Genomic DNA, 21,818 nt, shown 5'->3' with positions numbered 1-21,818 from the left:
TCCGTTATATTAAACTTGTATATACTTATTACAGAAATCTGTTGAAATATTAGGCAAAACTGTGGGTTCAACTTAACTACTTGGATTACACACCATTTATATACTTTGCTTTCAATTTTAATTTTTAATTTTAGTATTTTAATTACATAGTCAGATTTCTTCCTTTCTACATTACAGATAGTGTTTGGTAGACCATTTTATTGTAGTCAACTACCCACTGTCTAATATATTGTTTAGTCTTTTTCTTGTATTCTTACTTTACGTCGACTTCAGTTGCTCTCAAACTAACACCCTAATTATTATAGACAGGTTTGAGTGTGAGATCTGGATTATTCAATCTACTTAAAAAATATTCTATATAATTTTATATTTCATCAGTGACCTCCTATAGTAGTGTCAGTTGGACTTTTGGTCAATACTTAGTTTCATAGAATTTTTAAAAGGTGCAGATCACATATCTATGATTGTAACTGCTCATCCAAGCTGTCATTTGTCACATGTCACCCCAACATTTCCGTTAGATCGGGAAGCATTCTGTCTCCGGCTTTGGCACGCAATGTAGTTTTTCTTTAATAATTTTAAAGTGTTTGTTTGTCCTTTTGTAGTGTAGTGTAATGTACAATTATATGTTTATGACATTTTGTTCTTGTCAGATAGGCCGCAATTGACGAAGTAAGTCTATAAACGTTAATCACATAAAAACTCTTTATCAACCATAAACTTTTTATCGAAGTTAATCAATTTCTTTAGTTATAAAAAACGTTTCTTGGCTTATTTCAGATGCCCCTGAAGATGATCTAGGGATCGAAAGTACTTGGGCAAGATTAAATTAAACTGTGCTCGATATATGCCTTTTATTTAATCAAAGTTCATTTATTCGAGCATTGAACCTTATATTTATTTATAACTATAACACTTTAAAAATTTTAAACAGTTTACATAATATTAGAAATATTTCGTATCATGCGGCTTCTAAACGGTTCAATGCCAGTTGATGCTTTTTGACATCAAAATAATTGGCTATTTATATTTGGGTCTTCGGTATCGTAATTTTTAAGTACTCTGTATCTTCTTGAACTGTATAATATCTAAGTTAGTGTTAGAATCGCGTTATCTATCAATTTTGTCTTATTTATATGTCGAGAATCCTAATAGTTCGTATTATTAAATCATCAATTCTATTCATCTGATTTAAATAACCGATTCCGACATAAAGAAACCATCTAAACCACAGCATCGCGAGCTCCTAACTGTAAAAGAAGAATTCTCATAATCGTAGCATGATTTCATTCTTTATGGCAGTTGTGGCGATGCCTTAAGATATGCATTCGTTACTTTCAGAGACGGACAACGGTGATCTCTTGCATAGATCTAGTTAACGAGAAGACGACAAATTATTTGACGTAGTTAAAGTAAAATGCACGTGGAATACAAGTCGTTTAATAGAACAACGAACGGTTGTTTGAGGAAATTATTCGTTTTCAGTTATGTCTCAAGATAAGTCTTAAATGTAAGGTGATAATTGTTACTTTTTTTTCTTTGGTTACTCTGTTTATGTGATTACTTCATCAGACTGATAAGGAACTGTCATACTTGTCATTTTGAACGGTTTTGAAAATTGTACGGCAAGTTTTGGATGTGTTTTTGGTTCATCTTCTGGACAATAGTCACTTCCGCATTATTTTCTGCTTCCATATTTCCTTAGTACTCGAGAAACTTGTATAATTACTTTAATTTACACACAAAGGAACACGTGCAGTGAATCAGATGCTTTTTTTTGTCAGTGACATTATCTACCCAAGAAACAGATATGAACTAATCCGATCAAGAATCACTACACATTACACCTTAGCAATCGAATTATCTTATCTGAAAAACATCACATATTATGGACATGTGACTTTCTTAGACGAAAGAGAGCGGACTTGTGATATTTTTAGAAGAACATAACAAAGACTATAGCGGGATAAGATGGTCAAAAGTGCCCCCGCACCGATCAGCACCGCGACTTGTGTTTTCAATAAAGCATATAAAAACATGACTTTATGTAAATTTTTAGATTCCCAGAGCCCATAGAACCTCTTAAATCTAAAAAGGAAGCTTTTTTCGACTTTATTTTTGTCTGGACGCAATTTTACTTCAAAAAATCTGAAAAAATTCATGAAGATGTATCTTTTAAGTACAAAATAGCCTGATTTTTTTCAAATTTTTATATTGAAAATTGAGTTCAGTAAAAATCAATGAAATTTTCAATAATTTCTTAGGTTAAGTTAATCATTTTTGGCTAACTTTTAAATAGTAATTTTTAATGTATTTTTTTCGTTGCTTTACATGTCTAAGGCAGAATTTTCAATTTCTGAACGGAAAGCGTCGAAAAATCAAAAAAACCGTTTTTTTAATCATCTATTTGCACATAACCTCAAAACTCAGTTGATAATTCAACATTTTTTCTTCCACATTATTAGATTCTTTTGTAGAAGTCCCCATTTAACTCTTTCATAAAGATAAAATTCGAAAATACCACGTTTTTTATCCCTTTCGCACTTTTTTTTACCTTACCTCAAAATCAAATAGTTAGATGAATGCTTTTTCATCTATTTTCTTACGGACTAAGAATCGTCATTGTTAAAATAATCATTTTTAACTTACAAATTGCGAAAAAATCGTGTTTTTCTAATATTTTCCCACTTTATTGGCTCATAACCTTAAAATCTAGTAGCTAAATGGTCGAATTTCCGCGTATTTTTGATTGCTCACCTTGATTAGATTTTAACATTCTTTCGATTATTAGATCCTGTAACCCATCATCATTTTGATCACTATTCAAACACTTAAACTCAAATTCTTTTGATCTTGTGATAACAAAAACAATATATAATTACATGCTCTAACATAGGCTAGGGTAGCGCCTTACACTTATTGCAATTGATATTAGTAAGTAAGCACAATTTAACTTTCACAAATCAACCTCTGACGATATCTCAAAATTCACATCTACTATGATGCACAATAGTAAATGCGACACTCTTCGTTTCCTTAATGAATCGATAAATCACTCTATCGATACAAAATATTGATATATATTGCACTTTGATGATTTGAGTTCGAGGATATCGTAACTGATGGCGTACGCATAAGCGCGCCTATGTGATAACTTTAATATATAGTCGGTTCGCTATATTTACGCGGGTTTCGGATTAACAAAATTATGCTAATGACTCATTGATAACCAGTTGCAGTAAACGACTTCCCAGAAAATTAGGTAAAAACTGCATTAATGGTCATATTTTAAAATACATTAAAATAACATTAGGGTAGGTATAAATTTGTTACAATATTGCAGTTGAATTGATTATTTGCCAGTGTTGAAATTGTATGTTTGGTGGAAATATTTAAAAATGCCTAGACGTGTGTTAGATGTAGATAGTCTAATTTGTAGTGTACATAAGTATTTTACGGATGAAAAAGAAAATGGCGGTCCTTTAAAATCGGTAATGTCTGTTCAACAACGTGTATGTGATGCTCTAGGAATTAGTATCTAGAATCTTACCAAACTAAGAGGAGTATTATAAAATTGCAATAATAAACGGCCGAAAGAAGATCACCGAAAAACTCGCCTATCATTGAAAACGAAAGATATTCCAGATGGAAAAAAATTTGAAATTCGTGATAACATTTATCGAATGCGAGCCAACAAGGAACATGTGACCTTAAATACAATTCTCTCGAAAATTTGACGAAATTGGCAGAACAAGTCTATGGCAAGTGATACATAATTTGGGTTTCAAATTTCAAAAGGAGGATAACAGAAAAGCCCTTTGTGAAAGAAGTTCTGTTGTGCATAAAAGAATTAACTTTCTAAGAAAATATTCTAAATTAAAAGAAGAAAGGGCAAATTTTATATACTTAGACGAAACATGGATATTTTCTAGGGGTGCAACCAAGAGAATATGGCAAGATGATAACGTAAAGTCTATCAAACATACTGATGGAGAAGGGAAGCGACACATAATTTTACACGCAGGAGGGAAATCGGGTTTTATAGAAGGTGCTGATTTAATATTTTCATCTAAATCAAAATCAAGCGACTATCACGATAATATGAACACAGAAATGTTTGTAAAATGGTTACATGAAAAACTTCTCCCAGGTTTAAGTGAGCCCAGCGTAATTATTTTAGACAATGCACCTTACCATTCTGAAGTATTAAACAAAAGTCCAACGAATTCTTGGACTGTTAATAAAATTAAAGAATGGTTGACAAAGGAACATATACCATTTACACAACATATTTTAAAATCAGAATTATTACGCTTGGCAAATATCCACGCAAAATCAAAAAACTTTGTTGTGGATCAGATTATTGAAAGTTACGGTCATCAAGTTTTACGTCTGCCACCGTATCATTGCCAGTTTAATCCCATAGAATATATATGGGGAATAGCAAAACAATATTATGACAACCATATTGGGCCTAACGGTTATAGAGACGACGCAGTTCGGGAAACTTGGCGAAAGGCACTTTCAATTGTAACTCCAGAAGTGTGGTGCAACTGTATATTCAAGTGCGAGAAACTAATAGAAGATTGGTGGACTCATGAAAATAAAATAAACGAAATAAGTCCAATCATAATAACAATTAATGGTGATGACAGTGATGATGATGACGATTATGATATTTTTGATGATAATGACTGATTTTCATTTTTGTTGCCAAGTTAATTTTTTTTATTTTTCATTAGAAATTCTCTCCATGCAACAAATATACATAGACCATATTTTCTGTGTGAAGTGTAATATAAAATTATTATTAGGTTTATATTGTCAATTATATAAAAGATTTTCCATTATTATTTAATTAAAAAAAGTTATGGATTATTTTTCAATTCATTTGACCAGTTGATATTTCCCCAAAGAGCAGGTAATTAAAACTGGGTACTTACAATAAAATTTTTTATCCGAAACCCGCGTAAATATAGCGAACCGACTATACTCGATGCTTTCGATACTTTTCCATGTGATTGATAGTTTTCAAGATCCTCAAATTTGTATGAAGTCATGTTTTTATATGCTTTATTGAAAGCACAAGTCGCTGTGCTGATCGGTGCGGGGCTTTTGACCATCTTATCCTGCTATAGCCTTTTATCTGTAGACTAGTGATTTTGCCTGTTACTATGTGACGGGGGATCCAATCAATTGTATCTACAATCACTCCTCCTAATTTTTTTTTGTCTACCTCCTATTTAAGGCTAGAAGGATAATCTGTTGTACAACTTTCATAACAAATCACTTTTCAAAGTCACTTTTGGAGAGTCGCTGAACTTTTTGCGTTAAGTCCTCTGAATAGACTTATTTAAAAAAATTCTCAAGACTGCCAAAAATATATCTTTGTTGTCATACATCTCGACGATATTGCCATTTTAAACCAGTTACATAAAACCGCTAGACCCAATCATGCGCCGCATATTCATCCACCTAAACCTATCTTTATATCGTCGTCGGCGCTGATGCTCAGAAAAGATGTAAACGGTCGGTCAGAAGCGTAACCCCGCAGTTTCTCGGCCGCCTCGAATATCGTTCGAACATGAAGAGACACACCAGCGCGTCGGCCAACTAGCAAACAACGGAATGTTGAATAATAGTCCAGGAAATGGGTTTTATGGTAAAACATCAACCTACGAAGGAGAATCGTGACTAACGTCGAGCTTGAAACATATAGATAATGAGATTTATGCGTGAATGGAAGTAATATACAAAATAATGAATGCGAATCGATAGAAAATCATTGTAGGTGATTATTTTCTACAAAAATTCATACAGATTCACCGTCCTCGAAGTAGTTCGGATATGCACTTTTTGTGTTGGCATTTACTGCTTCTAGCGATGCGATTTTCATCTCCATTTTAGTGAAAAAACAGGAAGAGGAATAAAAAAAAAGTAGAAGGGGTCCAAATCCGATGAATATGTTGATTAATGCATATTGACGGTGATGTTTTGGATAAAAAACTATTAAGAAGTAATGGAACATTGTCGTGGTTCAATACCCATGGCAACACAAAATTACATGACGTATGTCAGAGGATATGCCGACATCTTCAGCAACATAACAAACCTCGTAATGTTTTTAACGTGACAACGTCTTAAATTAGGTTGTGGCTCGGAGTCATTCATGAAAAAGTGTAACGCCCGCTCACGTCTGTTACGGTGAGTCACCGAACGAGAGAGAGGCCCGCCGGACCGGCGAATGCCTTGCGTCTCTCTCCCACTCAAACATGATCGGTCCGCTGCGCGCGCAGCACTAGAGAATTAGGCGCGTTGAATCGGTGCGTGCTTGTGTCTCTGTCTTTCTCGAGCGTTCTTGGCGTTCAAGACACATTACAGCAGAAACACTTCCTTTCATTTCATATTTCTCCTATCATCGTCCTATCCTCAACAAAATCACTTAAATAGAAATTAGTTAAGTTTAAGTTTACATGTACAATGTTTTAGTAAACAAAATATATTTATATAGTTAAAATTTGTGCAATTCTTATTTTCATTCAATTCCTTGTTCCTATTGTGCAATTTAATAATATTCATATCAATAAATATTCTACCGAGAAAAAGACGTTGTCACGTAAAATCTTCGCCCGTAAAACCGACTTTACAGGCAACCGATTTTTTATTAATTTCAAAATTATAGATTGCTTGATAATGTTATTTTTAGTCTATAATAAATCTTATTACGTCAAATACTCTATATAAATCAATAAATATTGCAAGTTTCACAGCATCCAAACAAGTATATAACCAGAAAACAAAACGGCTCTTCTAAGAGCATATATTGACAATCATGACTATAAACATCGAGGGAATTTTTGCGATAAGCAGAGAATTTTGTCTGAACTGTGTAAAATTTACAAATGTGCATTCAAAACACTCACCGTGACAAATCAGCACATAGACCTAGCCTTGAGGAAATGTAACTTAACACAGAACACCGAAATGCGAAACATGGAAGTGCATTCTGGTGAGAAGAGACATTGCTGTAATATCAGTTGAAAAAACTTGCCACAACGATATAGAAATTCTTCCCCTTTACAGTGGATCTCTGTATACAAAGCTCCATGAAGAGATTTTGTCTTCTTCCCTCCAAAAAAATTCCTATCTCAAAAAACCAGATTCACTTCGAGGATTTCAACAGCAATAATTTTCATTAGGGGTAGGTATACGTTGTGACGTAAATGTGGTAGTCAAACATTTTTAACCCTCTTTCACAAACTATTAATACACGTATAGCAAGAACGTGCTTTGCCAGAAGATTGGAATACTGGAATTGTATGTCCTATACACAAAAAAGGAAACACGCTTGACTGTTTTCCTTCTTAATATGACATGCAAAATGTTGTCCCTAACGCTTAAAGAACGTCTGGCACCAGAGAGGCTTTTTGAAAAATAGTTCTACCATTGATCACATATCATCCACCAGACAAATATTAGAAAAACGACGGAGTATGACATAGACTGATATATTCTTCACAAATAAAAGGCATTTTATTAAATCTTGTCCAAGTACTTTCGATCTCAGGGCATCTTCAGGGGCATCTGAAATAAACCAAAAAAAGTGAGAGAAAATTAGTGATAATTTGGGTGTTTGAGTGACATGTTTGAGTGTGAGATCTGGACTATACAGTCTACATATAGTAGTGCCAACTGATGGTAGGTATACGTCAACTGACAAAAATGGAGATCTTGTGGTAGATTCGGGTAAACAAAACATCCTAATACTGTTGCACGACGCAAAACTACCTTATTCGTTCTAAAACAAAATATGGAAGAAGGAGTAAAACCCGGAGATCACCTTAATCAGAATATTTTTAGAGGACCGTACTCAGGTTTAACAAAAAATTTAAATGCAACTAATTTTATCGTGGGAAATTTATAGAAAATAAACAATGAAATAAATACACAACTAAATAGGTTATTAGAATTATTAAAACTATTAAGAATAATAAAACCAAATATTTAAATGAGCACCAAATACTTTTCCAAACGAACATCTATCAATTATTATTTTAAACAGTACTTTCAAACATTGTACTTTGTATTTGTACTTCAAAATCAGTCCATTATTCTTAAGAAATGCTACTTTCTACGCCATACTTCTTTTTATCCTCCCTTTTGCTTTCTATTACCAACCATTTGGTAGTTGGGTCGTAAAGAATTTTATAGATGCGAAATTTAAGAGAATAATTGAGGCGGTAGCTAGAAGAAGAGCCTATCTGCTAAAAGTGTATTTTCGGAAACAAGCATTCAAAGATTTAACATCCATGAACAAAAAGAACCAACACATTGCATTGTGCATTGCGTTGTTTGCAAAGTGCATTGTTCCATCATTATGCACGTGTGTATTGAATACGTACATCCATGAAAGTCTTTTATAGAACTGTTTTGGCAACGGTAGATTTTGTGGTAGATAGAGGCACAAATCTTTCTTAGCTGTGCCAACACTTCACTAAACAAAGTGTTGTTCCAACGTAAAAAACCGTAATATCGTAGAAAAAATTGGTAGACTGACAGAAAACAACATAAAAGTTCAATTTTGTGTTCTCCGGAAGAAGGGCCCATAGGCCTATAGGCCCTTGTTCTAGCCACCGCCTCAATTGATCAGAATCGCAAATCAACTTTTTAGATCAACGGTAAAAAGTCTTATTTTATTACATTTGTTCTTATAAGAGATGTAAACTCAAGTAGTTCACCTAGATTCCTTTTCTAGCATATCCCTGTCGAATGACACAAATTTTCTTCGGTTAGTTCGTTTCATTACCCAATTGTTCTATCGAAACAATGCAGTTGATTCTGTTCGACTACGAACTCAACAACATCTCACGATCTTACATAAATAAAATCTCCGTACGCATTCTACGATTCGGCTACAATAACGATCCAACTTTCTCTCCTCGTAGCAATTCTTTAAGATTTAATTTTTAATTCTATTCCGTGGTGAGCACCGTTAGGATAACAATCGTTTATTTATATAACAGAGCTCTTATTAAAATAATAAAGCGACCGTTGAAAAAACGACTGGAGAATGGTTTATACAGTATACAATAAATGGTTATTTTTGATGAATAAATAAATATTGTCTTGTGATGCTGTTATTGTTATACATAGTATTATTATAATTGATTAGTATGAAGATTAGTAGAAGAGGTAAATGATGGACCAATAATATTACAGCAGGAAGTTTATGCTTCAGCTCCAATTGAGAGGTATTTTGTCTTTTCTAAATTGATTTTTAATCCCCATTTCTGGTATTCTTCAATTAGTTTTCTAAGCATGTATTCCATGTCATCTTTGTCATTTGAGATTACCACCTGATCATCTGCAAACTGTAAAGTATATATGTAATCCTGATCGTTCAATTGTATACCCATTCCTTTGACTCTCCTTTTCCATTGTTTCAGAACTGCAGAGATATCGATGACAATCAAAAAATAAATCCATGCAACGAATATAAATACCTGGGCGTCATCTTCGACCGTAGTGGAAAAGACGAATGAGAAATAGAACATCGAATTGTACAAGCACGAAGAGCTATAGCATGTTGGAACGGAATTCTATGGAGTAAAGAAATATCAAAGAAAAGAAAATGGAACATCTATGAGACAATGGTTAAAACTAGCCTACTTTATGGAGCTGAGACATGGAGAATAACCGAAAAATATAAGAAAAAGGTCGAAGCCACGGAAATGGATGCCATCAGAAGATCGATGAGAATATCAAGAGCCGACAGAATACGGAATGAAGTGATAAAACAACAAATGGGTATAGAGGGCACTATAGTTGAGGATATTGAGAGAAAACAGCTCATATCGTATGGGCATGTGAGCCGAATGGGGGACGAAAGATTGCCTAAAAAAACGATGATGTGGCAACCTCCAGAGAAGAGGAAACGAGGAAGACCACCACAGAGCTGGAACCTGGGAGTTAGGAAAGCGATTAGCGCTCGAAATCTGGACGAAGACCTAACTCAAGACAGAATACAGTGGCGTTTGGGAGTTGGACAACGTCGTAAGACGTTATAAAAAACCGAATATATATATATATATATATATATATATATATATATATATATATAATATGTTTTGTATAATAATATGACAAGATTATTTTTATTTAATAAATAACTCACACAAAACAGAAAGCAAAACAAGATACAATTGATGTAAGAATTTTTAAATTGTTATTGTTTCAAACGCAAGAGCTTTTGAAAAATAAATAAATCGTTTTGTTCGCACTGGGTCAGTTGTATATAAAAAAAAATGAGAGAACCAAAATTGTTCTAAGTGAAGAATAGTTACGATCTGGAGGTTGGATCCAAAGCGTAAGGGTCACAGCGGAAAACATCGGGTGACTACTGCTAAGACTGATCACAAAGTAAGAGATATTTGCCTAGTAAACAGAAAGAAACCACTGCGAATGCTTACCCAGGAGATAAGAGATGAAGGAATTTGTGTCAGAAAGAACAGTTCTTCGGAAACTTATCGAAAACAAACTGATAGCTGGGACACCAGCTCGAAAGCCAAGAATTACTCCGGCTATGATAAAGAAACGTTTCGATTGGGTACAAAAATACAAAAACTGGACAGTGGAAGGCTGAAAAAAGGTATATGTGTGTTGTTTTGTTTGAATATGAATATTAAAATCTAGAAAAACATAAGCATTTCTAGAAATTTTGTTGATTTCAGCTCTGCTTCTCGAACGAATCCGTTTTTCAAGGTTTGCCAGAAAAAACGAAGTTTGTTCGGAGACGTCCCAACGAGAAATGCAAGCCCGACTGTATTGTGTCCACTATCAAACATCCACCATCACTCATTGTCTGGTCTGTGGTATCCAGCAAAAGTACATTCCGTCTTTACGTGGTGAAAAACACGATGAGACAAGACCAGTACCGGAAAGTACTCGAGACGAGACTTTTGCCACAGCTGCAGGAGTGGTTTCCTGGAGAAGAGGAACCTCTATTTATGCACGATACTGCTCCTTGCCACAAGGCTAAAAGTATTTTAACTTATTTATTAAAACAAAAAAAAATTAAAATTCTTGACTGACCAGGCAACTCGCTTGATATGAACGCTATTGAGAATGGGTGGGAATTACTGAAAAGGGAGGTTGCGAAAAAAAAACATTACTAATAAAAGGGAGTTACTTGAAAGGCTCATATAGGAGTGGAATCATAATCCTCACCTCCAGGAAACTATTCAAGCCTGTATCGAGAGCGTGCCTCGACGTGTTCAAGCTCTTTTAGCAGCCAAAAGCGGACATACAAAATATTAAATTTATCCCCACTTTGTAAAAATTTTGCTTTTTTAATAAATAAATATTTTTTGTTAACCTTTTTAGTACAGTTTAAGTACCTAAGAGTTAATATTCACAAAAAGGAACAAAACAGTAATTTCTTTTAAATATATTCATAATTATGAGAGAAATAACTTCATATAGTAAATTTTTCCTTGCTTGGCCTAATAATTTTGCCAGGTACTGTATATATGTATATTTATATATATATATATATATATATATATATATATATATATATATACATATGTAATATCATTATTAAGTAAACATATGTTTTTAAATCAATTTGCTGTGTATACTTTTTTCAAGCAGAGCGTAATCTACCGTTACCCGTGCTTACTGGTCGATTCAACCTAATAATAGGAGAACTTACGCAACAAGGCCGATCAAACAAAAATCTCAACTGACCATGTGCCTATCCGACCGTACAGCATTAAAATTTAAACACCAATACCTACTAATGTGAAAAACAAATAATATGACAAAATAACATAAATTCAAGGTAAATAGAACTGCATGACTAAAAGCGCTGGGTTCTTTAGAATCGCCACACCTTAATATCATGGAATGCTGTGCACAATTGTTATTCTAAGTCAAGTTTTCAGAATTATTTACCAGGAAATAATAATAGGTATTATTTGTCGATAGTCGACCGCAAGTTGTATATATATGTAATGCTAATGAGATATGAGTACTAGTTTTCGATGTACAATGAGTCACGCATGATATTAACTGAGGTGTTACGTTGATTGGTACTATTCTGAGTATGTTCAAAGCTCTCCTCTTTTATTACTACCATACAAATTTTTGTTTTATGTTATTTCAATTTTTTGCTGTAATTGCTAGTCATTTTTTTGTCTTGATAACTGGGTCAGCTACGAATGATACTTCCTTTTTTTTTTAGTTCTATATCCTACATTTTTTTTTGGTTTCAACGAGAATTTCGTCCATATTTATAACTAAATCTTACTTATCTTTGTAAAAAAAGTAACAGTTATATTTGTCGACGATCTCAGACTTTAATTTAAAATAACAACACAATTCTCTCAAAGGAACCTCAGACGAATACCCATGAAATGGTAAAGTTAAAACCAATACAAATGGACGAATTTGTCGACCACCATTATTTTTGTTTTAGCTTTATTGAGTTTCAGACCAACTTTATTGCTTTCGTACTCAACTCTTCGCAGGAGATTGAACATTTCTTACTCATTTGCTGCTGGAAGTGTAGTCTCATCTTCTTCTTTAAGTGCCATCTCCGCGACGAAGGTTGGCAATAATCATGGCTATTCTGACCTTCGAGGTAGCTGCTCTAACAATTGCCTCGAGCTGCAACCAAAACACTCTCTCAGGTTCTTCAACCAGGAAACGCGTCTTCTTCCTACGCTTCTCCTACCCTCTACTTTTCCTTGAATTATGAGTCTCAAGATGTTGTATCTTTCGCCTCTCATCACATGTCCTTTCTGATACTGTATATTCCATTTCCCTCTCTCTACCTATTCTCCTTAACACTTCTGTATTCGTGACTCTATCTACCCATGGAATCCTTAACAATCTTTTAAATGTCCACATTTCAAACGCGTTAAGTCGATTTATTGTATTCCGGTTTAATGTCCATGATTCAGCTCCATAGTAGAGTACACTGTGTATATAGCATTTAATTAGCCTTATTCAGAGGGTCAATGTCAGATCTTTTCTGCATAAAATCGTTTTTATTTTCACGAAGTTAGCACGTGCCTTTTCAATTCTTCCTCTTATTTCTGCAGTATAATCGTTATTTTCTGTAATTCTCATTCCCAGGTAAGTATATCTTTTTACTCTCTTAATCTGCTGGCCGCCTACCGTTAATATTTCGTTTGTATTGTTGTTTTTGCTAATTTTCATGAATTTGGTTTTTTATGTTAAGAGAGAGTCCGTATTCTCCACTATATCCTAATATTTTGTTCATTATTCTTTCTTTCAAGTTGTCGGCTATTATGACTGTATCGTCGGCATACCTAATGTTGTTCATTAAACTTCCGTTCACTTTAATGCCGACTGTCTCGTTTACCAAAGCTTCTTGTATGTCAGAATAAGCATTAAACAATAACGGCGACAGTATGCAACCTTGCCTGGCCGCTCTCGTTATCTCCACTTCTTCTGACACTTCTCTTTCACTTTTGACATTTGATCGTTGGCTGTAGTATAAATTTGATACCAATGTTACATCCCTCACATCCAGAATTCCAGATTCTTGTTTTTGAGTACTTCTATAAGTCGGTCATGTTTTACCTTATCGAATGCCTTGTTGTAGTCTATAAAGCATACATAAAGATCTCGATTAACATTCAAATATCTTTGGGTCAGCACGTTAAAAGAAAATAGTGCCTCTCTTGTGCCCACTCCATTCCGAAATCCAAACTGGGAATTACTAATATCCATCTCCAGCTTAGCGATATTCTATTATGGATGATTTTTAGCAGGGTTTTTAAGGTATGTGACATTAAACTGATCGTTCGATAATCACTACATTCTTTGGCATTTACTTTCTTTGGTAGACAAATAAATGTTAATGTCAGCATTTAACGTGAAATGATTCCTGTGGAATAGATTGTGTTCAGTAGTTGGACTAAAATATCTATGTTTTTTTCATTGACCAGTTTTAGCTATTCACTTGGTATTTCATCTGGACCAGCAGCTTTATTATTTTTCATGGACTTTACTGCATGCATAACTTCTGACTTTGTTATTTCGGGTCCCTCGTCTTTACTCTGATTATCTTCATATGTATTTTCCTGTCTCTGATCATGGAATAATTCTTCTATATATTCTTTCCATCTTCCTAGTTTTTGTTCAGTCTCCACTACAATGTTTCCTTGTTTGTCCATTAGTATGCTTGAGATTTTTTGTTTTGCTACCCCAGCTAATTCTTTAACTTTCTTATGGAGATTGAAGTTATCATATTTGTTTTGTAAGTCTTCTATTTCTTGGCATTTTTCAGTGAAATAAGTCTCTTTAGCTTCTCTTATTTTCCTTCTTATTTGATTATGCAGCTATTGATACTAAGTTATGTTGATATTCTTTTGCCTTCTTCTGTCCTCCAGTCCTCCAATGCTTGTACTGAGAATATATTTTCTGTATAACAGCTCATATAAAACGTTAAAATCATATACGTTAAAGTACCTGTAGTTAGACAACAGCATTGATAATACAGAGAAAATTAACTAAAGAAAAAAATGTTAGTAAAATGAAAATTTCGTAGTTAAAAAAATTTGGTAAAAGATAGTTTAGTAAAACTCCTCCAAACTCCTGCAATGCAAACTAATAAAAAAAATTAGCTATAAAGATATACAACCTCTAATAACATTTGAGATGTGAATGTTTGTGAAGACCATCCTTAGATTTTGGGAAAAAATTAACAATATCGAAATATAACATTATGAAGAATGATCAGAGGACAAAGAAAAGAGATGAACGAACTAATAAAAATGAATCACATTCAGAAGGAAACATGGACAGACTACTTTTGAACCATAATAATAATAATAATATATAATGATAATTTATTCATCCTGAAAGATCATTTACAATAGGACAAATTGAGTAAAAAATATAAATATTTGTAAAACATCACAATTTTAGAATTAAAAGATAAAAGTACATAGTATTAATTATTTACATCACCCAGAGATTCACTTACACTGTAGAAACAATTTTGCACTAGAAAAGATTTTAATTTACCTCGAAATTTATTTAAATTTGTTTCAGATTTAATACTGAAAAGTCATAAACCCTTATAATATTGGGATTTTTCAAATCGTGCTGTATTATGTTTTGGTACTCTGATGAAGTGATTTTGCCTAGTTGAGTACTGGTGATAATCAGAGTTTAAATGAAAAGTAGTTTGGCTTTTACACGTAGTATACATTAAAAAAAACGATCGTATTATACTGGTAAAATGTTGTATTTTTTTAAATATTGTCGATATGAATGCCTATTTGGTAAATTAAAAATTAACCAAATTATCCTTTTCTGAGAAACAAACACTCTTGCAGCATTCACAGCACTACCCCAAACATTTATATTGAAGGCCAAGTGAGAATAAACAATTGTATAAAAACATTCAATAACTATTTCATTTTAAGAAAACTTTTCAATTGCACTATTGCATAATAACTACCATTTATTCTTTTGCAAACATGATTAATTTGAGATTTTCAGCTTATGTTACTATCAAGATACAAACCTAAAAGTTTAGTGGAAGTTGTAGAATGACCATATATATATATACAATAGCACTAAAGGCCTTAGAGGCCCATGGCTTAAAAAAATTGTTCTTTCTTCATTTTCGCTTTCCTTTATGTACTGAGATCTTCTCTGGCTCGATATGTGATTTTTCTCCATTCCTTCTTGTTATTCATTTTTCTTTTCTGGCCTTCTAGTCCAATTTCTTCCATATCTTTTTCTACCTCCTGATTCCATCTATTTTTTGGCCTTCCTTTTCTCTTTTTTAAAGTTATAGTGTAGTTCAGTACCCTTTTTGGAGTCCTCGTGTTCGGCATCCTTTCTAGGTGACCTCGCCATCTTAGTCTCTGTCCCTTTATGACTCCTATTATGTTAGGTTGATTATATAATTTCTTTAACTCATCATTTGATCTTCTTATCCATAAACCGTCCCTTATTATTCCTCCATATATCTTCCTCAGGATTTTCCTTTCCCATATCTCCAGTAAATTTTGTTCATTTTTTGTCATTGTCCATGTCTCACTGCAGTACGTTACTATTGGTTGTATAGTTGTTTTGTATAACTGTATTTTTGCCTTTCTGGATAAAAACTTGCTTTTCAACATTCCACTAAGAGCATGTACACTTCTATTGCCTGCCATTATTCTAGCTTGTATTTCTTCTTTAATGTTAGGTTTGCGTGATATTATTGTACCTAGGTATGTAAATCTTTCTACCATTTCGAATTCGTATGATAATCTTTCTTCTACTTCTACTTTAAACTTTTGTCCATCCCTGAACTGATCATCTGTCCACTGCATACATTTTGTTTTAGTTTCATTTATGTAAAGTCCCATTTTCTTTGCTGCTTTTACTATTCTCTGTACTATCTCCTGTAGCTCTTTTTTTCCTCTTGCCAGCAACACTATATCATCCGCAAATGCCAAAACTTGGTGTCTTTTATGATATAGGAGTCCTTCTCTATTGATTTTCGCTTCTCGCATTATTTTTTCTAGGCATAAATTGAAGAGTAATGATGACAAAGGATCGCCTTAATCCTTCGTTTACTATAAATTTGTCCGATACATGATTGTTTACTTTGACTCTGTTTTCTGTATTCTCTAAAGTAAGATGTATCATGTTACGCAACTTTCTGCTAACTCCCAGTTCCTCAAGGGTCTCTTTTAATTCCTTCCCTTTTATTCTATCGTATGCTTGCTGGAAGTCGATGAATAGCGCTATCGTTGGTAAGTTGTGTTCATAGCTTTCTGCTTGTAATTCTCTGATTATGAATACTTGGTCCGTTGTGCTTCTCCCTCGTCTAAATCCGCACTGATATTCGCCTATTATATTTTCAACTTCTTTTTCTAGCTTATCTTTTATGGATTTTGATAGGATTTTATATACGGTATTTAGTAACGCTACTCCTCTGTAATTACTGCATTCTGTTTTGTCTCCTTTTTTGTGTAATGGGCAAATAATGGCTTCCTTCCAATCTTCTGGTATTCGTTCTTTTATCCATATCTCCTTTATGATCTTGTATATCCAATTATTTAGCAGTTTTCCACCATATTTCATCATCTCTGCTGTTATGTTATCGCTTCCAGGGGATTTGTTGTTTTTCAGATTTTTTATGATTTCCTTGATTTGTTCTTTGCTGGTGAATTATCTTCTATGTCTTCTAAGTGTTCGATTCTTGCTTCTGCTTCCATACAGAATGACCATAGTTTGTAGAAATAAATATTAAGGAGGAAGACGTAAAGGAAGCATTAAGCAAATTAAAAAAATATTATTGAAAAAAACAGAATTCTTCAAGAATGGAAATCAAGCATCCTAAATGCACAAAAACAAAACAAAAACAAAATGCATGGTTCCATGGTTACAACCAAAAAAAAAAAACTGGTGCGAAAATAAAAATCATGACTGACAAGCATTTTAATTTTCCTACTTTTAGTTTATTTCCCGATTTTTATCGACCACGATCTCACCTTCTTTAGAAAATTGAAAAACGCAGTCTACAGCTTTCGCTAAAGAAGGATATGTAAGAAAAAGAATAGGAAGCAATATATAATTCTAACTCTTTAATCAAACTCATTTGGATTCTAATTTTAAGATATAATCTAAAATTTTATATCTTAATTTGTTTCTTCTCGTTAATATGGATGATTTCGCAATATCGTACAAGTAAGAGTTGTATTGTTAGCCATGTGCACCAGTTTCAATTAATTGGGCATCAACAATAGCTAAACAGCACGAAAATATGTTAATGTTTAGTTGGTAATCGCTTTTTAATTTAGAGTTTAAATGTAAATTTAGATAACAATTAACAAGAAAGCAATATCATTATAATAAACTTAACAGATTGGTTTCCAAGTAATCGTTTCGGTGGATATTTATACTCTACTAAAGAAAAATAGTACAACAAACTAATTAAATTGGTATTATATGTAAATACCAATTTACAATGTTTTATGTTTTTGGATTTCCTTTTGTACAATGGCAAACCAGATTAACGTTTGTCTTTATTTTATCAGTTATTGTGTATCTCACTTTCTGTTCTCTTTCTCCAATTCTTTCCCTATTACGAGAAGTTGTGATTTCCTACCAAATTATCTTCTTCTTTAGGTGCCGTCTTCTTAGCGAAGGTTGGCGATGACCTCTGCAAAGTCTTCCCTATTTTGGGCTTTCCTTATTAAACTTTGAAAGTCTAATCCTGCCCAATCTTTAATGTTGCGCAGCCAAGTCATTTGTCGTCTACCCGGGCCGCGTCTGCCTTCTGTTTCCCCTTCTATAATAAGCTGAAGGAAGTTATACCAAATGATCAACTATCTCTTTTTATCAGCTGCTATCCTGGGTTGCTCTCATGGACTCATAAAATCTCTTGCCACTGGCTTTCTGCACTTGATCTGTCCATCGAGTGGGTGAGCGACCTGCACTTCTTGCACCATGTCCGAAAAGCTTTAAAATGCTTCTGTAATGTTTCAATTATCACACCACATCTTCCTTGGTCTTTAAATACGTCTTCAACCATTTGGTGACTTGTTCCCTTATATTCTTGCTTTAGTATCTTCTGCCAGTCTCCTAATATATCTGTTTGATTAATATTTTTTAAGTACCGATGCGAAGTATATTTCTTGTTTTCCATAAATTCGTTGTCCTCTTTCTCGCGTTAGTCGTCGTAATGAAATCATTCCTGTTTCTATTTCTATGAGCTGTATAGTTTTAAAGTCTATCAGTAGGGTGCTAACCTGGCTGTAGACTCCCTCTTCCTTTATCCAGGCTTGGGACCGGTAACAGTTCTGTCGAGCTACTCGATCCACCCAACAAAACTGCAGGCGGAGTTGTGCACTACAAGAGACGAAGAAAAAAGGAAAGGGTCAAATGATGCTAGATGACTATCTGATGATTTACAGTGATCAGTGGTGTTGCGAAATGAACCAGAGCCAAAGAAGGAGTCGCCTTGTTAGTACACAGAAAATTTTTACACCAAGTACAAGAATGCAAATATACCTTTGAAAGAATAGAAAGTGTAAAAGATAAACTGGATGTCAAACCTCTGAATGTGATAGCAATCTATATACCAGAGAACAATAGAGATACCACCACAATACAGCAAACATGTACAAGAACAGCAAAGTAAGTTAAAGTAATTACAAAAAGGAAAATAAAGATAAAAGGCGCAGTCAGACGGATTGGACAAAGAACAATATATTAAAAAAAAAACGTAAAAAGCATTTTTATAAACTCCTAGTTTGCTGCTATAGTTGCCCTAAATCGTCCTCCAGATGAGAGTGTTAAATACATAGTAGCAATTACAGAAGCCATATTAGCAGCTTCTTCTTCCTTTCCTTCCTCTTTATAAGGAATTCCGCTTGTTCATTGGCGGATTAATACTGTTTCTCCATATAATGTTATTAAGGTATCCTACCTGTCAGGTTGCTTTTTGTACTTAATCTCTCACTTCTTTGTACAGGTCTCCATAGCTGGACAGTGTAATTCCCAGGTATTTTATTTTCATTACTTATTCAATACTGATGCCATTCATTTCTATTTTACATCTGGTTGGTTCTTTGCTGACTACTATTGCTTTAGTTTTCTGAGATGAGATTGTCATATTAAATTCTTTTGCCCTTATGTTAAATCTGTGGACCAGTCTTTGCATACTATCTTCATCTTGGGCTATCAATACTGGGTAACTTTTTCGTCAAGTGTCCTCTCCGCTACGGAGTTTGGTAATCATCATTGCTATTCGTATCTTTGAAACTGTTGCTCAAAATAATTGGTTAGATATGCACTGGAACCAGTCTCTTAAATTGCGCAGCCAAAATATACGTCGTCTCCCCACGCTTCGTTTGCCCTGAATCTTTCCTTGGATAATTAACTGGAGCAATCGGTACTTTTTCCCTCTCATCACATGATCAAGATATTCCAACTTTCTTTTCTTGATGGTGATCAACAGCTCCCGTTCTTTGTTCATTCTTCGAAGAACTACTGGGTAACAGAGTATTTTTATTTCTTAGTTTCCCATTCTTTATCATCTTTCTTTGTTAACGCTTTTGATAATTTCATCCATGATTGAATTAACGAGCATGGGGCTCAATGAATCCCCTTGTCTTATTCCGTTGCCTATTTCTATAGATTTTGTAAGTTGTCCATCTATTCTGACTTCCATTTTGTTATTTTGGTAGATGTTTTTGATGGTTTTTATAATATTTAGGGAAACTTCTTTTTTATACAGAAGATGGATTACGTCTTTGAGTCTTACTCTGTCAAACGCTTTCTTTATGTCAATTAGACACAAAAATGCTGGTCTATTATACTCTAGTGATTTCTCAGTAATTTGCTTTATAACGAATATTGCATCTGTACACGATCTTCCACTACGAAAACCCTATTGTTCATCTGCTAAACAGGTGCTAAAATCCTGCTGATTTATTAGCACCTGTAATAGAGAGCACCTAGATGATTCTACTAACTTCGACATCATATCTTAGTAGATTAAAAGACTATACAATGAAAAGGCTGTAATGACAACAAATATCCTTAAAATTTAATAACAATGTCGAAACGAATGGCAGTGAGAAATGGGATCAAATAATTATATGGGGCAAACTATGAACATACAGCTTCTTTTACATTACAACAATGCTTACTAGAACCAATCGTTACCTATAGAATATTTATAAAAGTTTCAAAAATTTAAAGAATTATAATCGATAAATCAGGGAATTTAAGAAGATGATTCCACTGGTTTTGACATGTAATGACGATGAACAATGTTCAGGTACGTCATTCGTAGAAGAAAAAAAGTGGATTTGATGAGAGACCTGTAGAACAGTGATTGGAAAGGTAGAAAGATATGAAGGCAATAGAGGCAGGAAAAATGCCAGACCCCAAGACGCTGTTAATCGATTATTTCATATTTATCGATGTATTTATGTTACAAATTTTAATTGCTATTGTAAATAACTCAAAAATATTTGTTATAGCACTAGGAGCAATATAATATAATATAACTTTAAATAGTTGAAGAAAAGATCGAAAATAAAGAAGAATGTAGATGATACAGCAGTCGCAAAATACATTATAACATGTTATAACTATCTAATAACTAAGAAATATGTTTTTCTAACGATATTCTCCCTCTAAAATATACTTACATTGTATTGAAATTGACGCAAATTAACGCGTTTACTTTAATAATGTATAAAATTAAACATTTTTAAAAAATTACGTAATATAATGAATCCAGTTATCTACAGCTATTTTTTGGCATTAATTTAAGTATTAACAGCTATAAAGGCTTACCAAAAAGATATCTGCAGTAATCCACAGCCCAACACCTGCACTTTTCACCCTTAATAGCACAAACACCCACAAAATCACTGAAAAATCACAGTGTCCTAGCGTAAATCTCTTCGGTGGTCTGTCGTCTCTTTCGCTTTGGCTCCGGACTCCGGGTTTACCTCCACCAGCTTGCTCGCCGATGACGGTGATGGCGCTCACCTCGCTTGGTCTCAGGTGGGGTCAGTTCGCCTTCTATCGTGGACGACGTCGTCGAACGGGGCCTTCAGCGGTCGGAGATTTTCAGTGGCTTACGCATGCTGGCAAAAATGGAGGATTCTTCAAAAGGATTTAACAAACCTTAACAATGATGTTAATTTATTTCTTATAAATATATTTTTAATGCTAGAACCGAGTGCAAAACCTAAATGACAACTGACATGAAGTGAGATACATCATTATAAAGAACAAATTGAAAATTGCTATCAGGT

The 21,818-nt window shown here is 33.7% G+C and overlaps 1 protein-coding gene across 2 annotated transcripts in view; it reads right to left on the bottom strand.

Annotated features, from left to right (window-relative positions):
• Positions 1-21,543, bottom strand: part of pot (zona pellucida domain protein papillote) — a 72,240-nt gene extending 50,697 nt beyond the window's left edge. For both annotated transcript variants that reach the window (XM_072542300.1, XM_072542301.1), the window contains exon 1: positions 21,352-21,543. The gene's annotated coding sequence lies outside the window, so the exon portion shown is untranslated. The remainder of the gene's footprint in view (positions 1-21,351) is intronic.
• Positions 21,544-21,818: the final 275 nt, after the last annotated feature.

The sequence above is a fragment of the Diabrotica undecimpunctata genome, chromosome 8, assembly GCF_040954645.1.
Source record: "Diabrotica undecimpunctata isolate CICGRU chromosome 8, icDiaUnde3, whole genome shotgun sequence".
Lineage (NCBI taxonomy): Eukaryota > Metazoa > Arthropoda > Insecta > Coleoptera > Chrysomelidae > Diabrotica > Diabrotica undecimpunctata.
The sequence above is the reverse complement of the archived record's forward strand: the minus strand, read 5'-3'. Positions and strand labels throughout refer to the sequence as shown.